We start from the raw sequence: 19,622 nt of genomic DNA on the forward strand, positions 1-19,622 counted from the left end.
AGATATTAAAAAATCTTGTAAATAAAAGCACACTTTGCCACTCAGTACACTCTTTTCCCTTTCGGTCAAATTAATATTTTCCGATATTCTTGGGTATCCAAACTTTTTTTGTCTAAGGGAGAAGGAACAATGGAGAACACTCCCACTCTCTGCCGACATCTGCCCACAGGTTGGCTTCCAGTTGTCATTCCCCGCGGCCCCCCTCCTCACCCCCTCCGCCCCGGCCCGCTCCCCCTGGCTTGCCTCTCCAGTTATTGTATTTGTCGTTTGATGTTAATAAATCCGGGAGTGAGAAAGGTAGAAGGGCCGTGCCTTCCGTGGGGCTGGGAGGGACGCCTCTCCTTCCTCCTCTTTTCCACTCCTTGCCCCATCCAGGCTGGCCCCGGGGGCGGAGGCTGCACCCGCGCTCACCTGGGGGCGCTGTGCCGCCGGCACCGGGCGGCCGGAGGTGAGTCGGCTGGGAGGCGGCGGCTCCCGGTCCTGCTGGCGCTCAGAGGGGCGAATCCCAGGCTGCGAGGTCGCCGCCCCCGCCCCTCGGCCGGCCCCTCCGCCCTCGGGGTAGAGGGGAGTGGCCGGGCGCCTCCCGCCGCAGCGCAGCGCTCTGCAGCGGCAGCGCACTCTGCAGCCGGGCGCGCACTGGAGACCCGGCCGCCGCGCGTCGCGGTGGTGTGGGAGCGCGGGCGCGAGGGGCCGGCAGCCGCTGGGCAGCGTCTGCCGGCAGCGTTCGCCAGCAGCGTCTGCCGAGCAACTGCGTGGGAGCCCCGCAGCCTCACGGAGGGCCCGCGTCCCGGAGCGCGCCGGAGAGGGAGGACGAAAAGGAGGCGGAGTGGCACCCGGAGAGGTAGCGGGAGCGCTTTCCCTCTCTCCCCTGCCCTGCCCGCTCGGTCCTTTGTGCCCGGGGTCCCCGTGGCCCCGCCGCAGCCCGCGGGACACGGGTCAGCGGGGTCTGCGGTCTCTCCTCGGGGCCAGGCGGCGCTGCGGCGAGAACCGCGCACGCTGGAGGTCGGGCAGGGTGGTAGCGACTCCGCAGTTGCTTCGGGGGCGGGTGGGAGAGTAGAGGGCGCTAAACTAAGTTGTTCTTACTTTGCCCCATCCCCTTCGTACCTGTGGGCAAAGTGGAATCCAGGTCTTCCTGGTGTTCACCCACACCCCTCCATCTCTCTGGCCCACAGCTGTTTCCTGGCCCCCTGGTTCTATGGAAGGACACGGGGTGGCCTCCTCCGGGAAGGAAAGCGGAGGGAGAACAATGGGGCGTCCTGGGGAGTGGGGTTCAGGTGCGGCGTGCCCCGGCGGCGGGGGAGAAGGGGCCCAGGACCCGACGGGGCATCCTGCGCATGCAGCTGAGCTATGCTCCTTTGTTCCGCCGCAGAGGAGGGGGCTGCCTTGGGTCTCGTTTCCTGCCCGGGATGGGATTGATTCACGGTCCTAGAGAGGGAAGGGGAGGGGGCGGGGCTGGAATGGAAACCAGATTAGGAACGGGAGTCCTGGAGGGTTCTTGCTGGGCCGGGGCAGAGGGTTGGGGAGTGGGTGATGTGAGTGCACTGGAGAGTTGATTACAAACACACAGCATTTTGTCCAAGGGCTTGCTGTGTGGTTTTCTGGAGCTTATTTGTAATGCTTTGTTCAGGCTGCGGCCGGGCATTTATTGCTTCAACAAGTTGTATACTGCCCTGACTTCTAGGCGCTCCCAGTGTTAGTTTGCTGAAATCAAATCTTCTTAATTACAATGGAAGAAGACCTTTTTTTTTTTTTTTTTTTTGGCTATGAATCAGGGTATTTGTGTGTATGTATGTGCCTGTGGATCCGTGTTTGTAGCTAGTAGATATTGGCTTGAATGGGTAGGAAGCAAATTTTATAGCATTGATTTTGACATAGAATAATTTTCTCCGTTGTAATATAGTAAAACAATTTTCCAGGAACGTTTGGGGGGAAACCACTAGAAAATTAGACATTGCTAAATAAATGAATCAGATTAGGTAACACTGAATTGAAAAACCCTTTACAATCTTTCCCAGAAAACACATCATACACACCACCCTTTGGGTTTTCAGTTGAGGAGTCATGACTTCTGTGCTTTCACTCCCCTAATGTGGGTCATCTGGACTAGGAAAGAGAACAGTTACCACTATGGTGAATGGGAATTATTTTTAGGGGGAGGTAGAATTGAATGTAATGTGTTGGGCATATGTTAAGTGACCCTTTTCTAGATTGGAATCAAGAAGCCCAGGAGGATTGGTTGACCTCGGGAGGGAGCCAGGGTGGATTGAATGATGAGTGTTTTTTGAATGGAGTATTCCAAGCAAAACCGTTTTGGGAGGAGGCTGACATTTCCAGGCATTCATGGTTTGTGCCTATGGGACACTGGTGGAAGGATCCCAAAGCCGGGCTGAAGGTTAGAATTACTGTGGTGATAGTTGAGGAGACATTTAGCTATAGTAGTCTGGCTGAGGCAGGGCTGGGAAATGACCTAGAGCTGCTTCTTTGACAAGTCTGAGGGCCCACAGGTAAACCACCGCATTGGATAATTCATTTTAAGACAACCAAGTTTGAAAGTCTCTTAACCTTAGAAGGGGAATGAAGAGCTTACTCTTGGGGGAAAAAAATGTTTCCTGCCCACTAAGTGGTAATGGAAAAGAGCTGTACCAGCTACCGTGAGGGTTTGTCTTTTTCTTGGAGGATGTGGTCAGATTTTCAGGCCAGGCTGGAAAGCAGTGGGATTTGTCCTCCAGAGCCATTATGATGTGCAGTTGAGGTGGGATGTTGTCCAACCGACAAGCTGTTTGTCATTATAACTAACACACTGCCTGGCAAAACATTGTGCCATGGGCAGCAAACAGAGGGAGACTTCCTTCGTTATCGTTGTCTTGCCATTTTGGACTTTTCGTTTATGTTGTGAATTGTTTTGTAAAATATAGCACAAATGGATTCCTCCCAAGTACTCATTGGGATATATACATTAACAAAATGCAAAGCATAAGATTACTGCTACCAAAGACATGGATGGGGAAGCCTCTTAAATAGTTGGTCTCTGCCTGCAGGCCGTCCGATGGATTCCCCGTGTGTGATGAGGCTGGCTGCAAGCTGCACCCCCTTCACAGGATGGGATGAATCATCACTTTGTCAAGCCTGGAGTTAAAGACTGACTCTCCCTGGTTGCTTCGCGGTTATGCAAAGCAACGAGGAGCTTCCGACAACAGTGGGGAAGGAGTGGGGTGTAGGAGTGGGCCAAGAGGGGAATCCTCAGAATGTAGGATGTGAAAGGTTTTTAACATTTGTCCTCCTTTTGGGTGAGATTCTTCTCTCGTCCCCCTCCCTTCTGCTATTTTTCAATAGCTGGACCTTTGGATTTTAATTAAACAGCCTAACAGTAGTTAAAACTGTCATTTAGTATTTACTGTGTGAAAAGGATTTTACACACATTATTTTATTAATCCTCACAACAACTTGGTAAAGTGGGTATTATCTCCATTTTACAGTTGAAACTGAGGCCCAGGGAGTTTGGTAACTTGCCAGGCTGTGTAGGTAACTAGTAAGGGGTGGGGGTGAGATTTGAATTCCAGTCTCTGATTCCAAGGTCCACACTGTATGGTATGATATCTTTTAATACTAGGAATTTGATTCCTAGTAATAATAATAAAATAATAATAATAATCAAACCAGCATTTTGATTATGTGATTAGCCCTTTGCAGATTTCAAATCACTTTCACATATATTATCATAATTGATTCTTTCAATAACCACTGTGAGATAGGTTTGGAAGCCTAGATTAGTGAATCGCAACTTTTCAAACTGTATTGTTCAAAAGCTTTGCTGTTTGATGGCCTGTGTGAATAAACTTTAAGTGAATGAAACTCTAAAAAGTTAGGCTGCCAATGTTTAAAAATAAGGTTTTTTTTTGGGGGGGGAGGGGACATTTAAAAGTGGTGGAATGGAGTAGACTTATAGTCATTTGATATTTATTGAAATCTATTTTAGCCCTTTTTATCTCCCAGCCTTTATTAGAACACTGCACTTTGCTTCTTTACTGAGACCCAATGCCAGAGTGTCTTTTTAGAAGAGGAATAAGGAGGGAAGGAATGTGTTTATAAAGAGGAAGTGGGACATCAGAATTGGAGTCATACACAGCAGCAGGCCGTAGATTTTCCCAGCACATGCTTTTTGTCCTGGCAGTCGCGTTTTACAGAAGACATTCTTCCTTAGGGAAGTGTCAAGGGTCTTTCTTTACAATATCCTCTGAGATCATCACATTTCTGAGCTCTGTGGGAACACACATTCCACAGGATTTCTGTGCTCATCTTTTCCCCACAGGGGAAGTGAACAAGCTTAGGCATCCACGTGAAAGTGGGATGGAAGTGATATCCGTCCTTGGGGTGGAATGGAGTATGGTGCCAGGCAGGAGTCACCTGACCTTGACCCAGGGGTGACCGCCGAGTGCAGGAGCAGAGTGGATTCACTTGGCATCATCGATTATTTATGGATTTCTCAGAATGCTCCTGGGCAAATGGAAAAGTCAATATTGTTTTTTTTTGTTCCTAAGATAAGACTACGAAGACTGAAAGTTCTACCTTTACTTTTGTAATTATTTCAAGCTAAGACATCATTTGGGGTCTTCAGAGACTGTAGTACAGGTGCAGTCTCCTGAGGCCATTAGATTCTCATCCATTGGATATTTAGAGGGGATGCACACACGTGGTCGGCTGAGTTCTAACGGAGCACTTTCCAACTTACCAGCTGAGAAGGATGTAGGATGCTCTTATAACCTGTCATAAGTTTCTTTTCAGTTGCCAGCGTCTTCATCAGTTTGTATTGTATTAAGCACACAGTTGATGCAAGGCTATGCATTAAAAAGCAGCAAAGGAAATCCACTGTGTATCAAAGGATGTAGCAGGGCAGTGCAGTGTGCCCAGAGATTGGATGTTGGTGAGATGACTGTCACGGCCGTGGTGACCAAGGCCTCGCCAACACATGCTACTGAGACAAAAGCATGAGAGTGGGAGGAACCCAAACACCGCCTGTTCCTTCTTTGTCCTTGGTTTTATTTCCCCCAACCTCTGATGGTGCCAAAGGGGTCCGGTCTCTGAACACCTGCCTCTGAAGGCTGGATTGGTTGGGAAGTTAGGAAGCCTCTTTCTGGTGAATTTGTTGCCGGAGGAGAGAGGAGAGGATCCTTTTTTGGACCCTGAGGGTGTATAAAGTACCATTCCATGGGAGAAGGTGTTGAATTACATGGTCGGCCCTGGTGTACAGCAAATCCTTGGTGTCCTCCTGCTTTCTTCCCTCCGCACCTGCCAGCATTCCAACCTTCCTCATCCTGGTTCAGCATGGCTGTTGATTCAACGCCACTAAGGCTGTTCATAGTCTTCAGGCATATTTGCATAGTGGACAAGAAATGCGAAGTCCCCAAAGAATTATACTTTGTTACATGACATTCATGCTGCTGTCGTTAAGTAGCGGATGCTGCGCTGCGTCAGGCAGTGTCCTGGGTACTCTCTATAGCCTGTTTCATTTAATCCTCATTGCTCTCCTTCAGTAGACGTCTGTAGTTGGGAGAGTTGGGTAACGTGCCCAAGGCTAGTAGAGATCAAGCCCAAGACTGTGTGCTTTACAGAACAACGTGCTGCCTCGTGGGACAGTGTTCTTGGAAGCTCTGGGCCACTTTATTACAGAGTTAGAGAGTGAGCCCACCCTGACAGTCTCTCTCTTCCTTTGTCCCCTGGAGTCAGGGTTCCTGCGTGTGTCCTTGGTTGGACCAGGGCTGAGGATCTGGTTCAGTTGCCTCTGAGTTGCTCTTTTTGTTCTGGGTCTTGTGCTTGGCAACCCTGCATTAATCTCCTCCCCCAAGGGAGGGGGACTTGGTGAAACAAGATTCAACCTGCCGGTGAGAGACCAAGGAGCCAGCCCTGCCTGGTTGTCTTTCTCACCCTCACCTGGTCACTGCCTTCTCTGGGGGAATCTGCTGGCCTTCTGGGGATTTTCAGGGGGTTTGTCTGATCTCTGGTCTTCAGTCTTTCCAAGCACAGTATGCTGCTGGGCATCCAGGCAGAGCTCAGGGTCTGATGCATGTGGATGAATTGGTGGGAGCGCCATTGCAGAGCTGGAACTTAGGGGATAAGAGTTTGGACAAGGCAAGGAAGAAAAGAATTGGTATAGAATTTATACTCGTCCAAGATAGGCAGTTTTTGAAATTGAGGTCTGGAGATCAATGAAAATTGACATTCTTCCTTTGCTTATCAGATAAACAACAATGCTGAGCTTCTAAAAATACCAGGTGCCTGGCTTTCCTAGATAGCTTGGAGAGGCAGGAGGAGACCAGGTCTCTGCTTTCCAGGGACTTTCTGATCAATCCTGCATGGACTCAAGATGCTTTGAAGTTACACAGATGGCTTCATTTTGCTGTGTTAAAATGAAAATACAATTCAAAATTGTACAAGTTTTTAAACTCGTAAAAAAAAAAGAATTCAGCATCCTTGAAGAGACTTAAGAAAATTGCATTGAAAGGACAATGGAACGGACCAGGTTATTCGTTATTGGTTTCATTATTGTGTGTGTGCATGTTATTTGCCTGCTCATTTTCACTGGTTTCGTGAAAGCATTTTCTGCACACTTCAACCAGAAAATTAAAAACAAACCAAAACCCTTGGTTGAAAAACTCCTGCTGACCCCACTTACTTTTGCCACTGTGCACCTTCTCTCTCCTCCCTCAGTGCTGCTTCCTTTTAAATTCTATATTATTAGACTCTGAAGTGCTGTTTGCAACGTTCAGATTGCAGATAGGCCCAGTTCCTAGCTGCTCGTTCTTTCCTTTGAAAGTGCTTCAAAGGGATCATCACTATTTTATTCATTTTAGAGTCCCTGCCTAAATGCTTTTAGGAAAAGTTTAATTTTTATAAACATTGGGCCTAGGCCAATTTGCATGGCTCGTTTTTTTGCAGTCCTCATGCAGTCTGCTTACAGTTGTAATAAGTTGACTACAGTTTTGATTTACCCCTGATGTGGTGAGCTGTCTAGCAAAGAGTTCTCACTTGCTTGAACTCTTCGGGGTGTTGAGAGGTATTCATAAAAATATATGAACTGCCACATTGGGTCAGATTCAGGAATCTGCTTTCTGCAGAAGCAGAATACTAAGTATTCTGTGACATTGGAGGAGGGGGCCGGAGTTAGACTTTATAGCTTTAGTAGGTTTTGGGGCTCTCTCTTCAACATCTATAATTGCATAATCTCTTAAAAACCTCTCATCCATATATTTAAACTCATATATTCAGATTCTTGAATTGTTTATTTGCATCCTATATTTAAACATTTCACACCTCCTTTAAAGGTAGAACTTGACTGTATTGGTATTTTGACTTCAAATGTTTAACTTTTGGAATGGTAGAGTGATGAAGTTGAAAGGGCCTTTAGGCCACCACCGTAACCACTTACTTGTATCTGAGAACTGCTCAGGCTCAAAAGGTTAACCAGGGCCAGATCTGGCACTGGACTCCAAGGCTTTTAACTTCTTGCTCAGTTTTCTTTCTAGGGGAATATCTCACCGTCTCTCCAAACCCATCAAAATCACGCTTAGTGCCCATTACCTAATAGTTGATCGTCTTTGACGTAACTGTGCTAATAGCATTCTTATCATCATCTTGACTTTGGATTTCAGAAGCATCACCCATTTCTCTATTTTCTGTGACTCTTACATCGATCCAATCAGTTACAGTGTTTGGTTGATTGTTGCCTTTTATTTTCAAATCCTTAAACCTCTATTCTGGTTCAGACCTTTAAACGGCTGTTTTACTAGAATACAGCATTTCCCAAAGTGGGTTGTTCCATGAAAAGTTTGTAAATGTTACTGTAAAAAAGTGTTCCTTGGGCAAGTAGGTGTTGGTTAAACAACATTTTAAACAAGTTTCTTTAAATAAACTTAAAAAAATAAGTTTCTTCTTTACAGAAGGCCTTATCACGGACTTTTATTTGTGACCGTGCACTGTGGATCTCCAAGAGGGAGATAGGGTTATGCACATGTCCCAACTTATGTGACCGGTGTCCCACTTTTTGGCAGGATCATTGTGTAGATAACACTGCTGTAGTCACTTCATTGTACCGTTTGTAGACCCATCACTGTCTGGCTTTCTATGGGAATATGTGTTCTCTGTGAGCCATACTTGGTTCTCTCTCAAACATGTCTTCTGCTTTTTTACCTTATTTTTTTCCTGGATCTTTCCTTCACCCTGGAAGCCCCTCTCTACCTATTACCCCTACACATCTCTCACAACCCAGCTCTTCTGAACTTGTAGCATTTACTGTTTCACAACTTAAAATGGAGAAAATATTTGAAAGAGTCAAAACATTTGGAAGTAACATTGCATACCCATAATAGTTAAATTACTGGAATTCACACAAAATGCCGTTTTCCATATTTGTGTCAGTTGATGAGTCAAACGCACATCACATTCTTCTCGCTCCCTCCACACAGGTTAACTTGCACATTTATTCTCCAAGCATGTGGCTTGTTTATTTTTCAAAAATTTTGTGTTATTGGAATTGCATTCCGTTTATATAAAAATTTAGAGAGAATTGAGATCTTTATGGTCTCATGGCTTCCGGTCTGCAACCTGATATACCTCTGTATTGATTTAGGTCTTTTATGTCCTTCAATGAAATTTTATAATTTTATGTGTAAAAACTCTTTCACTTCTTCTGTTAGACTTGTGCCATGGTGCTTTATGGTTTTTATGGTCATTGTGAGCGGAATTGTTTAACACATATCTGATTGGTGTTGCTGGTATACAAGAATGGGATTGATTTTGTATTTGTTTATTGATGGGTTCTTGGTTGATCACATTTCAACTTGTGTTTGCTATAGGAGCCTGGAGTTGGGTGGCGTTTCTAATAGAGCGTGAAACAACAAACCTGTAATGGAAATGTCATAACTCACCGTAATTTAAAAATTATGTATGATACTTTTAGAAGTAAGGGGAGGAGGGTAATGCATTCATGTATTCATTCATCAAATGTTGGGGTGCCACGTGTGTGCCAGGCACTGAGTCTTTAATGGTGAGCAGAGCAATTGTGTTTCTGTCTTCATGGAATGTGAGGGGAGAGAGACATTGCGGAAGTGAACATAGATATTTATGACATATTTATGAATTGTGATATTTGCTATGAAGGGATAGGACAGGATGCTGTGAGAATAAGAAAGATGGGGAGGGGAGACTTTGGATTGGGGGTAGAGGGAGAGCCTGTCTGAAGAAACAGGCATTCATGCAGCTGCCTGAAGGGTGAGTTGGTACTGCTGCAGGAAGAGAAGGATGGTAGAGCTTTCCAGGCAGTGAAGAACAGGCCCAGAAGCCCTGGGGTGCAGTTCTGCTCTTAATGATAGATTGATGGAAATTTTAGTAATTAATGACTTAAAAAGTGGTACTTCTTAGTAAATCATCATAATAGTGATATTTAGTAGTGTTTAAGTATGATGATATGAAAATGTTTGTTTTTGGCCAGCATGTTCGCCTTCCTCCTCAAATGAAACTGCCCAAGTAAAGAGTGCGCTGCCTCTGTGACGGGGCTTGAGTGGGGCTACCGCCCCAACCCCCAACCCTCCCTCTACCTCTTGAGAGCTGCCATTGACCTGAGTACTGGTGGCTGCTGGGCACACCAACGTCCTGGGTTCTGCACTATTGGACTGGGTCTTGCTCTGACGTCTGGAGAAGCCCTTTCTCTCCTCCTGGGAGGGCTCTTGAGCAGGGCCACCTTTGGCCCTTTCAGTGTCTCAGCCCTCTCTCTCCCCTTTCCCTCTGGCACCTTCTCTAGAGACACACTGAGGGCTCTGATGTGAAAAGGGTGGGGTGGGAGGGGTGGTCTGGTCTGAGTTATGCACACCTCATTCCACCTGGAATCGCTGCACATCGGTCATCGGTCATTGAGGCTTTGCACCTGGGGCAAGCGCATCAGAGCCTGTTCTCTTATGTGGCAGTGAGTCCTCCCTCGGTGGGAAGCAGTGTGGTGCGATGGTGCTGGGCTGCGCTCTGGGGAAAGTATTGGGTTTGAAACCTGACTGTTCAGCAGCCCGTGTCCTTGGGCACATAGCTTAATCTGTCTCTGCCTCTGTTTTCTCACCTGCAGTATTTGGGTCATAGTAGAGCCTTCTTCCTTGGGTGGTAATAAGGATTAAATGAGTAAACACACGTATGTCCATAGAATAAATAGTGTCAGGCACAGAGCAAGCGCGCAGTATAAATGTTAGTTGCTACTCCTCAGTCTTTTCTGAAAATGGATTCCTGGAGTTCTTCCTCCTCTTCCCCCACCAGATATTCAGATCTGTTTGATTCCAAGCAGTGCATATAATTTGTGATTTGATACGGGGCTCTAGTTTCTCCTCTGAAAAATATATAGGAAGAAAGATGGCAAAGAAACCAAAATGTTAACAGTGATTGTGTTAGTGTAGTAGATAGGGATGTGACTTTTACAACCCTCTTTATTTTCTGCATTTTCTGTAATCTGGTTATGTTACCTCTGAACTAATACAAAAAAATCTTGTGAAAAAGCTCAGGCTGCAGTTGCCTAAGCGGTTCACTAAAGTGGAGCCGAAGAGGGTGGCACGCCTGGGGTCTGCCTGCTCTGTATTCGCAGGTGGAGTAGTTTCCCGTTTATACTTATAGTTGCAGGAACGCAACAGTATTTAGAAGTCTTCAGCAGAAGTATCCCAGGAAGTTAGAAGATGGGGATGTGGATCCTTGTGAAACTCTTCTTTCTTTGAATGTTACTTTTTCTGTCATTATTCCCTTTTTTGTCTCTTGCTCTGCTCCCTGAGAGTGCCTCTGGCCATCTGTTACTCTCTTTGGTCTCCTCTTACTTCCCTCCCCTTGAAAACCCCTCCTTTCAATACCCCATCTTTCTCCTTTACTTGCTTGTCATATGGAAATGATGCACACATTTCTACAATTCCAAGTAAAGACTAAATTTTATTTCTTATTTTTAATCGTAAAAATAAATGTAACTTTTCACCCTCGAAAATCTACATTAAGTTGCCTTTTGTTTACTCATACCTAGAATTAATTAATTAACTTACTAAGTCACTAAAGTCTGGGGGAGTCTGTGATTTCCTAAAAGCACCAGGAATCTTGGGGGACTTGGGAGACTGAAAGGAAGGGGAGATTGAGGGGATGCTGAAGTGGAATTTTTTCTCTTTCCTTATTTTGCTGAGGGTCATCTGTGTGTGTGGCTACCATTTAGTTATGTCTTAGAATTCTTAAAGATTTCCAAACTGAAAGAACCGAATTCTGGAAAATTACCAAAATACATTTTTTAGAAAGAGAACTTTGCCAAATTTGACACATTTCCTTAAAAGCCCATTGATTTCAATTACTTTTTGAAAAGTTCAGTGAGCTTTCCAGTTTTCCTTTCATGTGCCTCTTCTTGAATAATTGTGAGTGGAGAAATGGCCTTTCCTGCTAAGTTTGTTTTATCTACAGGAATTTATTTTTAAGCAGTGGCTTTCTGTAAGTATCTCAAAATTATACCGACATGGATTTCAAAGAAAGTATGACAGCATGTTGCTACTCAACAGAATAGCTATTTACTTGAGAAATATTGCTAATTTCAGTGAGATTTCACAGTTGAATGTAAAATCTAGTAGAGGGGATTTAAATTAAGGGATACCTTCCTATACCTTATTCCATAGTTTGTAGTGTTTTTCACCTCCAACCACAAATGCCTAATTTGAACATAAATATTTACGTGCATTCTCTCTCTGCTGTAAGGAAGTCTAGTTTAGTTAGGGTAAAATCTGGATTTATAGGATGGGTATAACTAGGATTTAGTATTCACTATTCAAAAGGATTCATCAGAGGAATACTTTAAATTAGAAGCAACATTTATACCACTATTGAGTAAGGCAGCAGTTGTAAAAGGTCTGTATTATCACAAGCCCACTAGGTACAGATGTGATCTTGCATCTTGTCTGTTTCACTTCATATACCCCAATACATGGAGGAAGAGAAATCTGTTGGGTTTAGCTGACACGTGCATGCCACAGGTGATGAGAAATAATGGTAAAACTGTCAGCCCAACCTTAATACTTGCTGTTTGTTGCAATTGAAAAAAGAAACAGAAAAGTATAGGTAAACTGCTACAGGAAACATGTGCCGTTTTACATCCTTGGGGGTGACTGTTTCGTATCTCATGGACTCTGGGATGGAAGAGTTGACAGGTTCTCTCCTTGGATGGGAAAGTGCCCGCCCCTTCCTTACCTGGCAGCCAGCGAGCCTGTCAGACCCTGGGTGCAGTGGGGGCTTCACCTTCTGTGATTCTGCTTCCAGCTTTGCACTTGCCCTCTTGGCAGCAGCTCGCGTGTGGTGATCTTTTATTACGAGAACAGTTAATGACCATGGCAGATGCTGGGAGCCCACTTCTGCAGTCTTGCAGCTGTTTATGTGTCCAGTTGGACTTCTTGAAAGAATTAATTTTTAGGATCTCACGCTGAGAGCTACAAGTATAATAGGATTTAGGGGGAAACGTTATTTTGTGGGAGTTAGTTTTGGATGTTGCGACAGATGTAACATGAAGGTAGCATGGCAGCTGAAGGGAATCCTGTAGTAAAATTCCCATTTATCCTGAAACAAGGCAACTCAGAAAGTCCAAGATTACTAACACTCACTTTTGGATATTTTGTACTAAAAAATCATCTTAAGAACAAACATTACAGGAAGTTTGGAAAGTGGAACTAAAAAGACTCTTCTTGAGTTAACTAACTCTTAAAATATCAACTATGGTCATTTCTGAGTATTCCTTTCCAAGTTTTCTATGTGTATATTTTGGAATGATTGTAATCATAGAGTTCATATATTTTCTGTACTGCTGCGAGTTTAGAGATAAATTTTATAGTTGTGTATTCCACTGAGTACCGTAATTTCCTGAAACACCTCTTTTTTATTGGGCATTTGGGTTGCTTCCACCACTTTGCTGCTGTAAATAATAATACTGTGCTGAACATTTTTGTGCATATAACCTTTTCCCTATTTTGGGTTATTTTCTGACAGTAGCTGTTGAGAACGAGCTGATTGGGTCAATGATTGTGGTGACTGTTGCGATGTACCCCTCTTTAAGCAGTGGGGTGGATGTAGTGACTGGATTGGAGGGGGCAGGGTAAGTGGTGGTCTGGGATGACTCCCAGGTTTCTGGCCTGTGTGATGTTGGGTATGGTCGTCACAGACAGGCTGAAGGGGGTGGGTTCCATTTGGGTTGTGGGGCCTCCAGGCAGAGAGGGAGGTTCAGCAGACGCTGGGGCTCAGGGACAAGCCAGGGCCTGAGGTCTGGATTGAGGGACTACCAGCATCTTGGTGTGGTCGAAGCTGTGGATGTTGTGAGGATCACTTAGAGGGCGGGGAAGGTGGGTGATAGAAGTCTGGGAGACATTATTTTGTGACAAGTGGAGGAAGGAGAAGCCACTAAGGAGAATAAGGAGTGGTGGGGTGGGAAGTGAAGAGCCAGGGAGAAGGGAAGCCAGGGCAGGAGAGAGTTTTAAGGAAGGAGTGCGTGGGCAGCAAACAGGTGGTGATATTCTACTTGAAGATGTTCCAGTGGCACATGTCGAGTGAGCTGTGGGTGCTTAGGAAGGGTGGCAACCGTCAAAAGGTAGGCTGTGTCAAAAGCTTAGCGGTGGAGGAAGAGAGAAGTAGCCAGTCTTACCAGGGCTTGTAGGACGGTATATTAGTCTGAGTGGGCTGCCATGACAAAATGCCACGACTGGGTATCGTAAGCAACAGAAATACATTTTCTCACCGTTCTGGAGGCTGGAAGTCCAAGATCAAGGTGTCAGCAGGTTTGGTTTCTTTGAGGCCTCTCTCCTTGGCTTGCAGATGGCCACCTTCTCACCGGGCCTCGTATGCACATCCCTCAGTCTGTGTTGGCTGTGTCCCTGTCTTCTCTTTTTATAAGGACACCAGTCATGTTGAGTTAGGGCCCACCCTTATGGCCTCATTTTAACTTAATCACCTCTCTAAAGGCCCTGTGTCCAAGTACAGCCCCATTCTGAGGTACTGGGGGTTAGGGCTTCAACATATGAATCTGGGGAGGGGGGGTACACAGTTCAGCTCCTAACAGATGGATTCTAGGCCTGATGACACACTTATCCTTTCTCCTTCCTCCCTTCCTCCCCGCAACAGCCCCCGCCCCCTCCCCCCCAAACACACACACACACTGTTGACCCTCTGATGCTCCTCATCGTACTCTTGTTTGTTTTTTTTTTGTTGTTTTTTTTTTGCGGTACGCGGGCCTCTCACCGTTGTGGCCTCTCCCGTTGGGGAGCACAGGCTCCGGACGCGCAGGCCCAGCGGCCCTGGCCCACGGGCCCAGCCGCTCCGCGGCACGTGGGATCCTCCCGGACCGGGGCACGAACCCGCGTCCCCTGCATCGGCAGGCGGACTCCCAACCACTGCGCCACCAGGGAAGCCCCTCCTCATCGTACTCTTGTCTCTTGGCTTTGGTGACCCATGCTCTGGTCTCATCTCCCCCTGGTCCCTTGGTGTCTAGGTTCTGTAGGGTTTGGGCCTTGGCTTTCCTCTTCTGCTAGAATCAAGTTCATTTATGTGTCTTCAACTCCTTCTCAACTATAACTCAATCTCAGGTAGCAAAGTATTAATTCTCTCAGCTATAAAAGTTGTGTCAGGTTAACCCTGTAGTACATTTTATTTGATGATAAGACTAAACCATTTTTTAATCTTGTCCCCGTGGCTGCTTATTTCACAGTTAAAAAACAACAACAGGGGCTTCCCTGGTGGCGCAGTGGTTGAGAGTCCGCCTGCCGATGCAGGGGACACGGGTTCGTGCCCCGGTCTGGGAGGATCCCACATGCCGCGGAGCGGCTGGGCCCGTGAGCCATGGCCGCTGAGCCTGCGCGTCCGGAGCCTGTGCTCCGCAACGGGAGAGGCCACGGCAGTGAGAGGCTCGCGTACTGCAAAAAAAAAAACAACAACAACAAAACAACAAAACAGTGGGAACATTAATTTAGGTCAAGGTTCAGTCAAAATTTATATTTGAGTTTATCTCATATATAATTTACAAATTAATATTGTTGTTGTTGTTTTATCCCCTTGAGTTTGGTTTTGGATTCCTTTTTTTCCCAAGAGCCTATCTTGGTTAAAATAAGACTGAGTGGGTAGCTATCCCAGTAGTACCTGGGGGCAGAATTGTTTGGGTAGGTATGGTATTACTGCCTTTTTTCCTTCAGATGTGGGTTTTCTTTTTTTTTTTTTGGAATTAAAACTTTATAGAAGTTAAGATTATCCTCTTTGATGCTGAGGAGGGAGGCTTTACATGCATAGTGTTGATGAGGGAGTTGGGGTTAAATTGTGGGTATATGTTATTTAAACTGTGGTTGGTTGCACTGGGGTTTCTGGTGTACATGTGTTTACATAGTGTTTCTCTCAATAGTCTATTGAAATATATCAGTATGATTTCTACGTAAAAGTTCATATTTTTATTGAGAAGGCTGACTATCAGATTTCTAAAAGTATGTAAATTACAGATAGATTTACTGTTTGGCCACCTAAAATAGCACCCAGATTTTGCCGGGCAACCTTGAGAGGAACTTTATCTCTGTTGACAGTTTTAAAAGAAGTATATAATTTTAAAGTATGAAACTCAAATTTAGTTTTTAATAGTAACTTATGTGTTTATTCTTTCTGTCTTTAAGAGGCAGGTTATTGGAATGACATGTGACCTTGTACTCTTGACTCTATGTCTGGTTGTGGGTTTGAAGTGTTATTTTTGTGCTTTCTTAAATGACTTAGGCACTTCTGATTGTACATTTGGGACAGAATAAATATGGTAGTTGGATATGGTTTTGAAAAACCAACCAGATTTTTAACCTGGTAATACGATAGTACTATTCATTCTTATAATTGTCTAGAGGCTCATGGCTTTAGAAAACTCTGTGAGCTCTTAGGGACCTCCAGATTTGCTGGATTAGTGGGTGTTCTTTTCCTTTGTCAAGTTTTATCAACTGATGCCCATGACACAGTAAATACCCAAAGTCAGAGGGCTACCCTGTAGTGTGCTCTTGAGTTTTTGTTCCTACCAGTCTATGCTTATGTGGACTCAACTGTGTTTATTCCCAAGCCTGTTTATGCCAATTGTACTTATTATTATATTTTATATAATGATTTAAAATATATGTGCAAAAAGAATTGTTTCTATGAAAATTCATTTGAATGTTTTATAAACCACCTAATAAGTTTCTAAAAATGATTACAGCTGATTTAGGAGTAACTGAAATAACTAAAGGATTTGGAGGATCATAAAATGAAAGTATTCCCACTAATATCGTTAGTCATTCAGGATAGGTAGATTAATTTGTGATTATGTAAAACCTGGGAATCTTAGTGACTCAAACGATAATGCACACTCACACTGGGTGGCCATTGTAGGTCAGGTGGGGGTCTGCCCCATGTTGCCCTGGTCCTCACTCTAGCGCATCGTCTGTTGGAGCTGTGCCCTCTGGAACATTGCTGATCCCTGTGGCAGAGGGAAGGGCGGATGTGAAACCTTTATGGCCACACGCCTGAATTCAGCAATGCAGGGATAGATGGTCTTCCCACAGAGGGAGTATCGAGCATTTGTCAGGAGTAGTGCAGTCCACCCTGCACTGCGTCCCAGGTGTCTTTACAGCCTCACTATTCTTTAAAGAAATTAGACTGGGAGGATGAGGCCATGAGGATGTTTTACAAGAGACCACTGGGTACTGCAGTCAGTGGACATACACTCAAAAGGCCTCAGCGCTACAGGAAAAGATTGGAAAATAAATATATATTTTTATAGGGTTTATTTAAAATAATAGGTTTAGGTATGTATCATTTACTTATGACTTCCAACGTTAACTGACCTTTAAAAAGAACAACCAGCCAAACTGTCATTAGGCATTTGGATGAGAGAGCCTCTACATGAGTCTTAAATCCTCTTCTCTCTCTTGTGCCCTCCATCAAATTAGTTTCCTACCTTTTATGATAGATTTGTCTGTTAGTTCTCTTGCACTTATCCTCATTTCATTTCTATTAGTTCTACCCTCATTCTTATTCCTGAACTTCTAGATCCGTGCCCCAACTGAATTCCCTACTGCTAGCTTGTACAGTGCATTTATGCAAGTAGAAAAAGGTGTCCCTTAGGGCAAACACAGTCCCTCAGGAGCTTGACTTGATGTCAGTCCCCATATTCCCTCTTGGCTGGCCCATTTTTATGCAGTGCACAAACTGAACAACTGTACAGAGCAATCCTACTCCCTGCTTCTAGTCACTCTCCCAACTAATTCAGACTATTCCCTGATCAAATCTCCTTAACATTTTTGTTGTCCCTATGCCAGCTCAAAAATTTTTGATGACTCCCAATCATCTATAATGGCTGTCCTCAACTTTATTTTCCATCAGACCATCACCAGTGACTGTAGATCACACTTGTTGCCTTCTGGATGCACTGATGTCAGTAATGACAGCAGTGTAGACATACGAGGCAGGCTGTGTGATGCTTCCCTCTCCTCTCCCACCCATTCCCACCCCCTCAGCCCGCACTCTCAGACTTGCCTTAGCTTACTTGTCCTTCCATCTTCATGGCCCAGCAGGGCACGACACCAGCTGTCTTCTGCTGCCATTCTGTCTAGACGCCATCTTCTGAATATGTCTTGTACCTCTTGCTTTCAAGTTCTTTTCCGCTTAATCACATCCTACTCATCCTCAAAAAGGACCCTCAAGGTCAAGTTTCACCTCTTCAGCCATCCTTCTCCAATCCTCCTAGACCATGATAACAGTTCACCTCTAAGCATAGATGGTAGGCTCTGTCTTCTTTTTGTGGTGAATCATCTGCCCTATGTGAGCACTTGTTTTATTAGTTATATTGCTCTTAAGAATTTTTTTCCCCAGCTAGTTTGCTAATGACTGCGGAGCAGTTGATGTGTCTCTGATTCTTTCTTCTCCCGGTACCTGTGCATCCTAGGTGCATAGGTCAGAGGAGTAAGCTGTGCCTGGTTAATCATATAACTCAGTTCTGGAAGGAAGCTGACAACGCTTCTTCCTAGCCGCAGGATATTGACCTACTTTTCCCTCCTTATCTGTTCGCAAAATATTTGTTGAGCGTGGTGTGTTCTCCCTGTCACAACGAATGTTTGTCTTTCCCTTTCATATGTACTAAATGCTAAAGTGCTAGTTAAATCAGTGGAAAAAACAATGGAGAAGAGAAGTTGGTAAGTAGTTTTAATTTCTAAACCTTATAATTATGTCATTTAAAGAGAACCGCTCTGTAGTTTTTTTTTTTTAACATCTTTATTGGAGTATAGTTGCTTTACAATGGTGTGTTAGTTTCTGCTTTACACCAAAGTGAATCCGTTATTCACATACATATGTTCCCATATCTCTTCCCTCTTGCGTCTCCCTCCCTCCCACCCTCCCTATCCCACCCCTCTAGGTGGTCACTAGTTTTTGTATCTATCTACCTACCTACCTATTGAGAGACATGATTAAGGGTAGAGTGTAAATTTTAAGATTTTAAGCCTTTTGATTTGATGCTTTCCAATATAACAATGTGGTATTTTGAAAATCTTTTTTTCATAAATTACTTGTAGAAGGAAATGAGCTTAATCAGCCATATACAAGGTAGTTCACTATTAAATATTTATTTCTTACCAAAACTTCCTCTGGGAAAATTTATTGTATGGTTCTATATTTGGTCAATCGGATTAACAATTGATTTCTGTATAGCTTTACAGGTTATGTGTGTGCTCTATTCAAGGGAAGAAATATGTGTTTATGTGTTGGGGGGCATTTGTATATATGTGTCCTTATGTAAATATATGAAATAATTGCTGCATCCTACAGAACTTTTGGAAATTAACAGAACTATTATTAAAATTTAGTTAACATTTATCAATTTAAATTTAGTAAACATAGATTTTGTTAAACATTTTAATTTGTGACTTAAAAAGGGTTATTTAGTTATGGCATGTCTTGTAAGTTGCTTTGCTGAATTGTGTATTTTTTTAGTTCTTCATAAATAATTTAGAATGTGTTTAGAGATATGGAAAAATTATGGTGCTTTAAATTCCAAATGAGAAAAACTAGAAAAAAATTAACCGAGAAAATACTTCCAAATTCGAATCTGATTGCTGATTTTAATCAACTTAGGTGAAGTAACCCACTGCAATTTAGCTATTTTTTCTGAAAATTCTTTTTCAGTGACCAAGTTGTTTTGCCTTCTCAATTTACATTATCAGTGTCATTTTGGTAACATCTTAGCTATTTTTGTTTGATCGATTCTGAACTAATAAACATTCATGAAGCCCTAACGTAAATATATAAACATCTCTCTCTTTGATTATGTAGTGTATTAGACTTTATTTTAGTGGATAACTGCTTGAGGAAGCTTCTGAATTTTTATTATTCCAAAAATACTTTTTCTTAACCACAAGCACAGAGGCATTACTGAAGATGTACTCTTGAGTGATGCACATTTTTCTTTTACTATATAGGTTTCTTTCTTTTTTTTTTTTTTTTTTTTTTTTTGCGGTACGCGGGCCTCTCACTGTTGTGGCCTCTCCGGTTGCGAGGTGCAGGCTCCAGGCGCGCAGGCTCAGCGGCCATGGCTCACGGGCCCGGCCGCT

The 19,622-nt window shown here is 44.0% G+C and overlaps 1 protein-coding gene across 4 annotated transcripts in view; it reads left to right on the forward strand.

Moving 5' to 3' along the window:
- The first annotated feature begins 638 nt into the window (after nt 1-638).
- Nucleotides 639-19,622, forward strand: part of MYO1B (myosin IB) — a 193,759-nt gene continuing 174,775 nt past the window's right edge. For 2 of the 4 annotated variants that reach the window (XM_007108449.4, XM_007108450.4), the window contains exon 1: nt 678-841. The gene's annotated coding sequence lies outside the window, so the exon portion shown is untranslated. Of the gene's footprint in view, nt 842-19,622 lie in introns of all 4 variants that reach the window. The other 2 variants (XM_007108448.3, XM_055089170.1) reach the window with 2 other exon arrangements.

The sequence above is a fragment of the Physeter macrocephalus genome, chromosome 2, assembly GCF_002837175.3.
Source record: "Physeter macrocephalus isolate SW-GA chromosome 2, ASM283717v5, whole genome shotgun sequence".
NCBI lineage: Eukaryota > Metazoa > Chordata > Mammalia > Artiodactyla > Physeteridae > Physeter > Physeter macrocephalus.